This window comes from Macaca nemestrina, chromosome 6, assembly GCF_043159975.1.
Source record: "Macaca nemestrina isolate mMacNem1 chromosome 6, mMacNem.hap1, whole genome shotgun sequence".
Lineage (NCBI taxonomy): Eukaryota > Metazoa > Chordata > Mammalia > Primates > Cercopithecidae > Macaca > Macaca nemestrina.
In genome coordinates, this window is record NC_092130.1 from 18,782 (window position 1) to 33,277 (window position 14,496).

Here is a 14,496-nt window from a genome sequence, read left to right on the forward strand (position 1 = left end):
ACCATAGACATCATCCTAACAACTACCATATTCCTGACCCTCAACCTAAACTCAAACACCACCACCCTCATACTATCCCACACCTGAAACAAATCAACCTGTCTAGCACCACTAAGAGCATCCACCCTCCTATCCCTAGGGGCCTTACCCCCTCTAACCGGCTTCCTACCTAAATGAATTACCATTCAAGAACTCACAATAAACAATCACTTTCTCATCCCCTCTATCATAATTATCAGAACTCTGCTGAACCTGTATTTCTCTATACGCCTAATCTATACCGTCTCCCTAACACTATTTCCTACATCCAACAACACAAAAATCATATGGCAATTCGAAAACACAAAACCTACACTCCTTATTCCCCCACTCGTCATTGCCTCTACCCTTTTACTACCAACCTCCCCCCTAATTTTGGCTCTCCACTAGAAATGTAGGTTAAACAAGACCAAGAGCCTTCAAAGCCCTTAGTAAGTAAAAATACTTCATTTCTGAAGTACACAAGGACTGCAAACACCTACTCTGCATCAATTGAACGCAAATCAATTCCTTTAATTAAGCTAAGCCCGCACTAGATCAATGGGACTCGAACCCACAAAAATTTGGTGAACAGCTAAATACCCTAATCAACTGGCTTTGATCCACTTCTCCCGCCGCAGGGAAAAAAGGCGGGAGAAGCCCCGGCAGAAACTTTTAAAGCTGCTCCTTTGAACTTGCAATTCAATGTGAAAATCACCTCAGGGCTGGTAAAAGGAGGACTAGACCCCTGTCTTTAGGTGTACAGCCTAATGCTTACTCAGCCACTTCACCCTTCCCTTCTCTCTATCTCTACCTATGCTCATCAACCGTTGACTCTTTTCAACAAACCATAAGGACATTGGGACTCTATACCTACTATTTGGTGCATGAGCTGGAATCCTAGGTACAGCTCTAAGCCTTCTTATTCGAGCTGAACTAGGTCAACCCGGCAATCTACTAGGTAACGACCATATTTACAACGTTATTGTAACGGCCCTTGCATTCATCATAATTTTATCCTTATAATTGCCCATGGACTCACCTCCTCCATCTATTTCTGCCTAGCTAACTCAGACTATGAACGTACCCACAGCCGTATCATACTACTGTCCCGAGGACTTCAAACCCTACTCCCATTAGTAACCTTTTGATGGTTCACAGCAAACCTTACTAATCTCGCCCTACCCCCCACTATCAACCTACTAGGTGAGCTCTTTGTAATCGCAGCCTCATTTTCCTGATCCCATATTACTATTGTACTAACAGGACTCAACATACTAATTACAGCCCTCTACTCTCTCCACATGTTCATCACAATGCAGCGAGGAACACTTGCACATCATATAATCAACATAAAACCCCCCTTCACACGAGAAAATACGTTAATATTTATACACCTCGCTCCAATCATTCTTCCGTCCCTCAACCCCAATATCATTCTAGGGTTTGCTCCCTGTAAATAGAGTTTAATCAAAACATTAGATTGTGAACCTAACTATAGAAGCTTATCACTTCTTATTTACCGAGAAAACCTGCAAGGACTGCTAATCCATGCCTCCGTACTTAAAATTACGGCTTTCTCAACTTTTAAAGGATAACAGCTATCCATTGGCCTTAGGTGCCAAAAACATTGGTGCAACTCCAAATAAAAGTAACAATCATGTGTGCCCCTATTATAATAACAACCCTCGCCTCCCTAACTCTTCCAATTTTTGCCACCCTCATCAACCCTGACAAAAAACGCTCATATCCAAATTATGCACAAACAACTGTAATATATGCTTTTATTACTAGCCTTCTTCCAACAACTTTATACATTTTCTTCAACCAAGAAACAACCACGTGAAGTTGACATTGAATAACAACCCAGACATTAGATCTAACACTAAGCTTTAAACTAGATTACTTTTCCATAATATTTATTCCAATCGCACTGTTCATCACCTGATCCATTATAGAATCCTCGCTATGGTACATAAGCTCAGATCCAAACATTAACCAATTCTTCAAATATCTCCTTATCTTCCTCGCTGCCATACTAATTCCAGTTACTGCTAACAACCTTTTCCAACTCTTCATCGGTTGGGAAGGCGTAGGAAGTATATCCTTCCTCCTAATTAGCTGACGACACGCTCGAGCGGACGCCAACACAGCAGCCATCCAAGCAGTCCTATACAACCGTATTGGCGACATTGGTCTTATCCTAGCTATGACATGATTCCTCCTGCATTACAACTCATGTGACTTTCAACAAATATTAGCCCGAAACTCCAACTCAAACCTCCTTCCACTAATAGGCCTTCTCCTAGCAGCAACAGGAAAATCAGCCCAATTTGGCCTTCACCCCTGACTACCCTCTGCCACAGAAGGCCCACCTCCAGTCTCAGCTCTACTTCACTCCAGCACCATAGTTGTTGCCGGAGTATTCCTACTCATCCGTTTCCACCCGTTAATAGAAAACAATACACTAATCCAAAACCTCACATTATGCCTGGGAGCCGTTACTACTCTATTCACAGCCATCTGTGCCCTCACACAAAACGATATTTAAAACATCGTGGCCTTCTCTACCTCAAGTCAACTAGGCCTAATAACAGTCACCATGGGTATTAACCAACCATACCTAGCATTCCTACACATCTGCACCCATGCCTTCTTCAAAGCTATACTTTTTATGTGCTCCGGATCCATTATTCATAACCTAAACAACGAACAAGACATTCCAAAAATAGGAGGTCTGTTTAAAACACTACCCCTCACCTCAACTTCCCTAGTTATTGGCAACCTAGCACTCACAGGAATACCTTTCCTCACAGGCTCCTACTCCAAAGATCTCATTATCGAAGCCACAAATACGTCGTATACCAACGCCTGAGCCCTATTTATTACTCTCATCGCCACCTCCCTAACAAGCGCCTACAGTACTCGAACCATTCTCCTTACCCTAACAGGACAACCCCGCTTCCCAGCCCGAATAAACATCAACCAAAACAACCCCGCCCTACTGAACCCAATTAAACGCCTCACAACAGGCAGTATAATCACGGGATTCCCTATCACCAGTAATATCCCCCCTACCTCACTCCCCCAGCCAACAATACCCTTCTATCTCAAACTCTCAGCCCTAGACGCAACTGCTCTCGGTTTCCTAACAGCCCTAGACCTCGCCCTTATAACCCACAAACTAAAAGTGAAAAACCCATCACAAATATTCAAATTCTCCAACATACTAGGATACTGCCCCACCACAGTTCACCGTATGATCCCCTAGCAAAACCTACTTAGAAGTCAAAACTTAGCCCTCCTCTTATTAGACTCAACATGGCTAGAAAAATCTATACCCAAAATAATCTCACAAACACATATTACCGCTTCCACAACTGTAACCACCCAGAAAGGCATAATCAAACTCTACTTCCTCTCCTTCCTCATCCCCCTTATCCTGACCCTACTTCTAATAATATAACCTATTACCCCGAGTAATCTCAATCACAATGTATACACCAACAAACAATGTTCAACGAGCAACCACCACTAACCAACGCCCATAATCATACAAGGCACCCGCAGCAATACCGTCACCTCGAATTAACCCCGACCCCTCCCCATCAAAAATCACCCGGTTACCCATATTATTAAAATTAACCACCACCACTACTTCATCCAAACTTAAAACCCATAAAACCAACCCTACCTCCGTCATTAATCCTACCAAAAGACCCCCTAGAACCTCAAGCCCTGAGCCCCATGTCTCAGGATACTCTTCAATGGCCATTGCTGTAGTATAACCAAAGACAACTATCATACCCCCCAGATAAACTAAAAATATCATTAAACCCATATAAGCCCCCCCACCCAATTTAAAATAATCACACAACCAATCACACCACTAACAATTAACGCTTAAACCCCCATAAATAGGAGAGGGCTTAGGAGAAAAACCTACAAACCCCATAACCAATGATACACTTAATGTCAATAAAACATATGTCATTGCTTCCATATGGACTCCAACCACAACCAATGATACGAAAAACCATCGTTGTACTTCAACTACAAAAGCACCAATGATTCCGATAGGCAAATCCAACCCAATCCTAAAAATCATCAACCACTCCCCCCACCCCACTCCCCACTTCCGGGGCTTCTCCGGCCCCACCCATGCCCAGGCCACAGTGACCTGGGCCCTGTGGGTCCCGGCTTCCGAGGGCGGGCTTGCCCTGGGCTCCTCCGGCATTCCTGAAGGGGTGGAGCCTGTGGGCCTTTATAAGGGCCGCTGGCCGGCTGGGCCGGCCTCCTGGCCGGACCTGCTCGCCGTGCACAGGCCGACTGAGGGGCTCTGGAGCCCGCCGGCCTCTCTCTGCCCGTGTCTGTCCGCGAAATTCCGGCCAGGTCTCCCCGCGATGGCTCTCCCGACACCCGGCGACGGCGCCCTCCCGGCGGGAGCCCGAGGACGAGGACGGCGAAGGAGACTCGTTTGGACCCCGAGCCAGAGGGAGGCCCTGCGAGCCTGCTTTGAGCGGAACCCGTACCCGGGCATCGCCACCAGGGAAGAGCTGGCCCAGGCCCTCGGCATTCCGGAGCCCAGGGTCCAGATTTGGTTTCAGAACGAGAGATCGCGCCAGCTGAGGCAGCACCGGCGGGAATCTCGGCCCTGGCCCGGGAAACGCGGCCCGCAAGAAGGCAGGCGAAAGCGGACCGCCGTCACCCGGTCCCAGACCGCCCTGCTCCTGCGAGCCTTCCAGCAGGATCGCTTTCCAGGCATCGCCACCCGGGAAGAACTGGCCAGAGAGACGGGCCTCCCGGAGTCCCGGATTCAGATTTGGTTTCAGAACCGGAGGGCCAGGCACCCAGGCCAGGGTGGCGGGGCACCGGCGCACGCAGGCGGCCCGGGCGACGCGGCCCCCGGCGGGTGTCCCCCCGCTCCCTCGCCGGTCGCCTTCACCCACACCGGGGCGTGGGCAACGGGGCTTCCCGCCCCCCACGTGCCCTGCGCGCCCTGGACTCTCCCACCGGGGGCTTTCGTGGGCCAGGCAGCAGGGGCCGTCGCCCCGCTGCAGCCCAGCCAGGCTGCGCAGGCAGCAGGGATCTCCCATCCTGCCCCGGCAGGCGGGGATTGGGATTTTTCCTACGCTGCCCTGGCGACTCCGGAAGGGGCGCTCTCCCACCCTCAGACTCCCCGGGGGTGGCCTCCGCGCCCGAGCCAATGGCGGGGGGATCGGGACCCGCAGCACCACAGCCTGCCGGGCCCTTGCTCGGTGGGACAGCCTGGGCCCGCTGGAGCTGAGCCGCAGGGCCAGGGTGTGCTGGCGCCGCCCACGTCCCAGGGGAGTCCGTGGTGGGGCTGGGGCCAGGGGCCCCAGGTCGCCGGGGCGGCGTGGGAGCCCCAAGTCGGGGCAGCTCCACCTCCGGGGCCCGCGCCCCCGGAGGCCTCCGCGGGGCAGGAGCAGATGCAAGCCATCCGGGCGCCCTCCCCGCCGCTCCAGGAGCCTGGGCGCTCGTCTGCACTCCCCTCCAGCCTGCTGGATGAGCTCCTGGAGACCCCCGAGTTTCTGCAGCAGGCGCAACCTTTGCTAGAAACGGAGGCCCCGACGGAGCTGCAGGACGTGGGAGAGCCCGCTTTGCTGGAACCGCTACTCCTCAGCGAGGAGGAGTACCGGGCTCTGCTGGAGGAGCTTTAGGACGCGGGGTTGGGGACGGGATCGGGGGCGGGGCGGTGGCCTCCCTTTCGCGGTGAGCACCTGGCTCGGTGTGGAGAGGCCTGTTTTCCCTCCGGGCTGACCAGCCTGGCATTCCTGCCTTCCCGGTCTGGGCGCGGCGGCGGCGGCCGGAGACTCCACACCGAGGAGAACTGAGCATCCCGGGGATTCCAGAGCCGGCCCAGGTTCCAGGAGGGGGACCGTCTACTGCGCATGCGCGGCTGTGCGGGCAGCGGCCTAGGCTCTGGGAGCAGCCCCGGCAGAGCTCTCATGCTTTGCCACCACCCGACCCCCGCTTGATCCCCCACCCCACTCCCCAACACAGCGCGCGCGCGCGCGCTCACCCGCACGCACGCACACACCCACACACCCCAACACACCCACACAACCACACACCCACACACCCAAACACACCACCCCCACCCCCACCCCCACCACGACCGAAAGCACCACCACCGTGTTCTGCACTGGGCTGCCCTTGCCATAAAACTAGGAATAGCCCCCTTCCACTTTGGAGTCCCAGAAGTTACCCAAGGAACATCCCTAACTTCTGGCCTACTCCTCCTTACATGGCAAAAACTAGCCCCCATCTCGATCATATACCAAATTCACCCATCAATCAACACCTATATCCTCCTAACTCTCTCTACCCTATCTATCATAGTAGGCAGTTGAGGAGGTCTCAACCAAACACAATTACGCAAAATCCTAGGATATTCTTCAATCACTCACCTAGGCTGAATAACAGGAACACTAGTATATAACCCAACTATCACAATTCTTTACTTAACCATAGACATCATCCTAACAACTACCATATTCCTGACCCTCAACCTAAACTCAAACACCACCACCCTCATACTATCCCACACCTGAAACAAATCAACCTGTCTAGCACCACTAAGAGCATCCACCCTCCTATCCCTAGGGGCCTTACCCCCTCTAACCGGCTTCCTACCTAAATGAATTACCATTCAAGAACTCACAATAAACAATCACTTTCTCATCCCCTCTATCATAATTATCAGAACTCTGCTGAACCTGTATTTCTCTATACGCCTAATCTATACCGTCTCCCTAACACTATTTCCTACATCCAACAACACAAAAATCATATGGCAATTCGAAAACACAAAACCTACACTCCTTATTCCCCCACTCGTCATTGCCTCTACCCTTTTACTACCAACCTCCCCCCTAATTTTGGCTCTCCACTAGAAATGTAGGTTAAACAAGACCAAGAGCCTTCAAAGCCCTTAGTAAGTAAAAATACTTCATTTCTGAAGTACACAAGGACTGCAAACACCTACTCTGCATCAATTGAACGCAAATCAATTCCTTTAATTAAGCTAAGCCCGCACTAGATCAATGGGACTCGAACCCACAAAAATTTGGTGAACAGCTAAATACCCTAATCAACTGGCTTTGATCCACTTCTCCCGCCGCAGGGAAAAAAGGCGGGAGAAGCCCCGGCAGAAACTTTTAAAGCTGCTCCTTTGAACTTGCAATTCAATGTGAAAATCACCTCAGGGCTGGTAAAAGGAGGACTAGACCCCTGTCTTTAGGTGTACAGCCTAATGCTTACTCAGCCACTTCACCCTTCCCTTCTCTCTATCTCTACCTATGCTCATCAACCGTTGACTCTTTTCAACAAACCATAAGGACATTGGGACTCTATACCTACTATTTGGTGCATGAGCTGGAATCCTAGGTACAGCTCTAAGCCTTCTTATTCGAGCTGAACTAGGTCAACCCGGCAATCTACTAGGTAACGACCATATTTACAACGTTATTGTAACGGCCCTTGCATTCATCATAATTTTATCCTTATAATTGCCCATGGACTCACCTCCTCCATCTATTTCTGCCTAGCTAACTCAGACTATGAACGTACCCACAGCCGTATCATACTACTGTCCCGAGGACTTCAAACCCTACTCCCATTAGTAACCTTTTGATGGTTCACAGCAAACCTTACTAATCTTGCCCTACCCCCCACTATCAACCTACTAGGTGAGCTCTTTGTAATCGCAGCCTCATTTTCCTGATCCCATATTACTATTGTACTAACAGGACTCAACATACTAATTACAGCCCTCTACTCTCTCCACATGTTCATCACAATGCAGCGAGGAACACTTGCACATCATATAATCAACATAAAACCCCCCTTCACACGAGAAAATACGTTAATATTTATACACCTCGCTCCAATCATTCTTCCGTCCCTCAACCCCAATATCATTCTAGGGTCTGCTCCCTGTAAATAGAGTTTAATCAAAACATTAGATTGTGAACCTAACTATAGAAGCTTATCACTTCTTATTTACCGAGAAAACCTGCAAGGACTGCTAATCCATGCCTCCGTACTTAAAATTACGGCTTTCTCAACTTTTAAAGGATAACAGCTATCCATTGGCCTTAGGTGCCAAAAACATTGGTGCAACTCCAAATAAAAGTAACAATCATGTGTGCCCCTATTATAATAACAACCCTCGCCTCCCTAAGTCTTCCAATTTTTGCCACCCTCATCAACCCTGACAAAAAACGCTCATATCCAAATTATGCACAAACAACTGTAATATATGCTTTTATTACTAGCCTTCTTCCAACAACTTTATACATTTTCTTCAACCAAGAAACAACCACGTGAAGTTGACATTGAATAACAACCCAGACATTAGATCTAACACTAAGCTTTAAACTAGATTACTTTTCCATAATATTTATTCCAATCGCACTGTTCATCACCTGATCCATTATAGAATCCTCGCTATGGTACATAAGCTCAGATCCAAACATTAACCAATTCTTCAAATATCTCCTTATCTTCCTCGCTGCCATACTAATTCCAGTTACTGCTAACAACCTTTTCCAACTCTTCATCGGTTGGGAAGGCGTAGGAAGTATATCCTTCCTCCTAATTAGCTGACGACACGCTCGAGCGGACGCCAACACAGCAGCCATCCAAGCAGTCCTATACAACCGTATTGGCGACATTGGTCTTATCCTAGCTATGACATGATTCCTCCTGCATTACAACTCATGTGACTTTCAACAAATATTAGCCCGAAACTCCAACTCAAACCTCCTTCCACTAATAGGCCTTCTCCTAGCAGCAACAGGAAAATCAGCCCAATTTGGCCTTCACCCCTGACTACCCTCTGCCACAGAAGGCCCACCTCCAGTCTCAGCTCTACTTCACTCCAGCACCATAGTTGTTGCCGGAGTATTCCTACTCATCCGTTTCCACCCGTTAATAGAAAACAATACACTAATCCAAAACCTCACATTATGCCTGGGAGCCATTACTACTCTATTCACAGCCATCTGTGCCCTCACACAAAACGATATTTAAAACATCGTGGCCTTCTCTACCTCAAGTCAACTAGGCCTAATAATAGTCACCATGGGTATTAACCAACCATACCTAGCATTCCTACACATCTGCACCCATGCCTTCTTCAAAGCTATACTTTTTATGTGCTCCGGATCCATTATTCATAACCTAAACAACGAACAAGACATTCCAAAAATAGGAGGTCTGTTTAAAACACTACCCCTCACCTCAACTTCCCTAGTTATTGGCAACCTAGCACTCACAGGAATACCTTTCCTCACAGGCTCCTACTCCAAAGATCTCATTATCGAAGCCACAAATACGTCGTATACCAACGCCTGAGCCCTATTTATTACTCTCATCGCCACCTCCCTAACAAGCGCCTACAGTACTCGAACCATTCTCCTTACCCTAACAGGACAACCCCGCTTCCCAGCCCGAATAAACATCAACCAAAACAACCCCGCCCTACTGAACCCAATTAAACGCCTCACAATAGGCAGTATAATCACGGGATTCCCTATCACCAGTAATATCCCCCCTACCTCACTCCCCCAGCCAACAATACCCTTCTATCTCAAACTCTCAGCCCTAGACGCAACTGCTCTCGGTTTCCTAACAGCCCTAGACCTCGCCCTTATAACCCACAAACTAAAAGTGAAAAACCCATCACAAATATTCAAATTCTCCAACATACTAGGATACTGCCCCACCACAGTTCACCGTATGATCCCCTAGCAAAACCTACTTAGAAGTCAAAACTTAGCCCTCCTCTTATTAGACTCAACATGGCTAGAAAAATCTATACCCAAAATAATCTCACAAACACATATTACCGCTTCCACAACTGTAACCACCCAGAAAGGCATAATCAAACTCTACTTCCTCTCCTTCCTCATCCCCCTTATCCTGACCCTACTTCTAATAATATAACCTATTACCCCGAGTAATCTCAATCACAATGTATACACCAACAAACAATGTTCAACGAGCAACCACCACTAACCAACGCCCATAATCATACAAGGCACCCGCAGCAATACCGTCACCTCGAATTAACCCCGACCCCTCCCCCTCAAAAATCACCCGGTTACCCATATTATTAAAATTAACCACCACCACTACTTCATCCAAACTTAAAACCCATAAAACCAACCCTACCTCCGTCATTAATCCTACCAAAAGACCCCCTAGAACCTCAAGCCCTGAGCCCCATGTCTCAGGATACTCTTCAATGGCCATTGCTGTAGTATAACCAAAGACAACTATCATACCCCCCAGATAAACTAAAAATATCATTAAACCCATATAAGCCCCCCCACCCAATTTAAAATAATCACACAACCAATCACACCACTAACAATTAACGCTTAAACCCCCATAAATAGGAGAGGGCTTAGGAGAAAAACCTACAAACCCCACAACCAATGATACACTTAATGTCAATAAAACATATGTCATTGCTTCCATATGGACTCCAACCATAACCAATGATACGAAAAACCATCGTTGTACTTCAACTACAAAAGCACCAATGATTCCGATAGGCAAATCCAACCCAATCCTAAAAATCATCAACCACTCCCCCCACCCCACTCCCCACTTCCGGGGCTTCTCCGGCCCCACCCATGCCCAGGCCACAGTGACCTGGGCCCTGTGGGTCCCGGCTTCCGAGGGCGGGCTTGCCCTGGGCTCCTCCGGCATTCCTGAAGGGGTGGAGCCTGTGGGCCTTTATAAGGGCCGCTGGCCGGCTGGGCCGGCCTCCTGGCCGGACCTGCTCGCCGTGCACAGGCCGACTGAGGGGCTCTGGAGCCCGCCGGCCTCTCTCTGCCCGTGTCTGTCCGCGAAATTCCGGCCAGGTCTCCCCGCGATGGCTCTCCCGACACCCGGCGACGGCGCCCTCCCGGCGGGAGCCCGAGGACGAGGACGGCGAAGGAGACTCGTTTGGACCCCGAGCCAGAGGGAGGCCCTGCGAGCCTGCTTTGAGCGGAACCCGTACCCGGGCATCGCCACCAGGGAAGAGCTGGCCCAGGCCCTCGGCATTCCGGAGCCCAGGGTCCAGATTTGGTTTCAGAACGAGAGATCGCGCCAGCTGAGGCAGCACCGGCGGGAATCTCGGCCCTGGCCCGGGAAACGCGGCCCGCAAGAAGGCAGGCGAAAGCGGACCGCCGTCACCCGGTCCCAGACCGCCCTGCTCCTGCGAGCCTTCCAGCAGGATCGCTTTCCAGGCATCGCCACCCGGGAAGAACTGGCCAGAGAGACGGGCCTCCCGGAGTCCCGGATTCAGATTTGGTTTCAGAACCGGAGGGCCAGGCACCCAGGCCAGGGTGGCGGGGCACCGGCGCACGCAGGCGGCCCGGGCGACGCGGCCCCCGGCGGGTGTCCCCCCGCTCCCTCGCCGGTCGCCTTCACCCACACCGGGGCGTGGGCAACGGGGCTTCCCGCCCCCCACGTGCCCTGCGCGCCCTGGACTCTCCCACCGGGGGCTTTCGTGGGCCAGGCAGCAGGGGCCGTCGCCCCGCTGCAGCCCAGCCAGGCTGCGCAGGCAGCAGGGATCTCCCATCCTGCCCCGGCAGGCGGGGATTGGGATTTTTCCTACGCTGCCCTGGCGACTCCGGAAGGGGCGCTCTCCCACCCTCAGACTCCCCGGGGGTGGCCTCCGCGCCCGAGCCAATGGCGGGGGGATCGGGACCCGCAGCACCACAGCCTGCCGGGCCCTTGCTCGGTGGGACAGCCTGGGCCCGCTGGAGCTGAGCCGCAGGGCCAGGGTGTGCTGGCGCCGCCCACGTCCCAGGGGAGTCCGTGGTGGGGCTGGGGCCAGGGGCCCCAGGTCGCCGGGGCGGCGTGGGAGCCCCAAGTCGGGGCAGCTCCACCTCCGGGGCCCGCGCCCCCGGAGGCCTCCGCGGGGCAGGAGCAGATGCAAGCCATCCGGGCGCCCTCCCCGCCGCTCCAGGAGCCTGGGCGCTCGTCTGCACTCCCCTCCAGCCTGCTGGATGAGCTCCTGGAGACCCCCGAGTTTCTGCAGCAGGCGCAACCTTTGCTAGAAACGGAGGCCCCGACGGAGCTGCAGGACGTGGGAGAGCCCGCTTTGCTGGAACCGCTACTCCTCAGCGAGGAGGAGTACCGGGCTCTGCTGGAGGAGCTTTAGGACGCGGGGTTGGGGACGGGATCGGGGGCGGGGCGGTGGCCTCCCTTTCGCGGTGAGCACCTGGCTCGGTGTGGAGAGGCCTGTTTTCCCTCCGGGCTGACCAGCCTGGCATTCCTGCCTTCCCGGTCTGGGCGCGGCGGCGGCGGCCGGAGACTCCACACCGAGGAGAACTGAGCATCCCGGGGATTCCAGAGCCGGCCCAGGTTCCAGGAGGGGGACCGTCTACTGCGCATGCGCGGCTGTGCGGGCAGCGGCCTAGGCTCTGGGAGCAGCCCCGGCAGAGCTCTCATGCTTTGCCACCACCCGACCCCCGCTTGATCCCCCACCCCACTCCCCAACACAGCGCGCGCGCGCGCGCTCACCCGCACGCACGCACACACCCACACACCCCAACACACCCACACAACCACACACCCACACACCCAAACACACCACCCCCACCCCCACCCCCACCACGACCGAAAGCACCACCACCGTGTTCTGCACTGGGCTGCCCTTGCCATAAAACTAGGAATAGCCCCCTTCCACTTTGGAGTCCCAGAAGTTACCCAAGGAACATCCCTAACTTCTGGCCTACTCCTCCTTACATGGCAAAAACTAGCCCCCATCTCGATCATATACCAAATTCACCCATCAATCAACACCTATATCCTCCTAACTCTCTCTACCCTATCTATCATAGTAGGCAGTTGAGGAGGTCTCAACCAAACACAATTACGCAAAATCCTAGGATATTCTTCAATCACTCACCTAGGCTGAATAACAGGAACACTAGTATATAACCCAACTATCACAATTCTTTACTTAACCATAGACATCATCCTAACAACTACCATATTCCTGACCCTCAACCTAAACTCAAACACCACCACCCTCATACTATCCCACACCTGAAACAAATCAACCTGTCTAGCACCACTAAGAGCATCCACCCTCCTATCCCTAGGGGCCTTACCCCCTCTAACCGGCTTCCTACCTAAATGAATTACCATTCAAGAACTCACAATAAACAATCACTTTCTCATCCCCTCTATCATAATTATCAGAACTCTGCTGAACCTGTATTTCTCTATACGCCTAATCTATACCGTCTCCCTAACACTATTTCCTACATCCAACAACACAAAAATCATATGGCAATTCGAAAACACAAAACCTACACTCCTTATTCCCCCACTCGTCATTGCCTCTACCCTTTTACTACCAACCTCCCCCCTAATTTTGGCTCTCCACTAGAAATGTAGGTTAAACAAGACCAAGAGCCTTCAAAGCCCTTAGTAAGTAAAAATACTTCATTTCTGAAGTACACAAGGACTGCAAACACCTACTCTGCATCAATTGAACGCAAATCAATTCCTTTAATTAAGCTAAGCCCGCACTAGATCAATGGGACTCGAACCCACAAAAATTTGGTGAACAGCTAAATACCCTAATCAACTGGCTTTGATCCACTTCTCCCGCCGCAGGGAAAAAAGGCGGGAGAAGCCCCGGCAGAAACTTTTAAAGCTGCTCCTTTGAACTTGCAATTCAATGTGAAAATCACCTCAGGGCTGGTAAAAGGAGGACTAGACCCCTGTCTTTAGGTGTACAGCCTAATGCTTACTCAGCCACTTCACCCTTCCCTTCTCTCTATCTCTACCTATGCTCATCAACCGTTGACTCTTTTCAACAAACCATAAGGACATTGGGACTCTATACCTACTATTTGGTGCATGAGCTGGAATCCTAGGTACAGCTCTAAGCCTTCTTATTCGAGCTGAACTAGGTCAACCCGGCAATCTACTAGGTAACGACCATATTTACAACGTTATTGTAACGGCCCTTGCATTCATCATAATTTTATCCTTATAATTGCCCATGGACTCACCTCCTCCATCTATTTCTGCCTAGCTAACTCAGACTATGAACGTACCCACAGCCGTATCATACTACTGTCCCGAGGACTTCAAACCCTACTCCCATTAGTAACCTTTTGATGGTTCACAGCAAACCTTACTAATCTTGCCCTACCCCCCACTATCAACCTACTAGGTGAGCTCTTTGTAATCGCAGCCTCATTTTCCTGATCCCATATTACTATTGTACTAACAGGACTCAACATACTAATTACAGCCCTCTACTCTCTCCACATGTTCATCACAATGCAGCGAGGAACACTTGCACATCATATAATCAACATAAAACCCCCCTTCACACGAGAAAATACGTTAATATTTATACACCTCGCTCCAATCATTCTTCCGTCCCTCAACCCCAATATCATTCTAGGGTTTGCTCCCTGTAAATAGAGT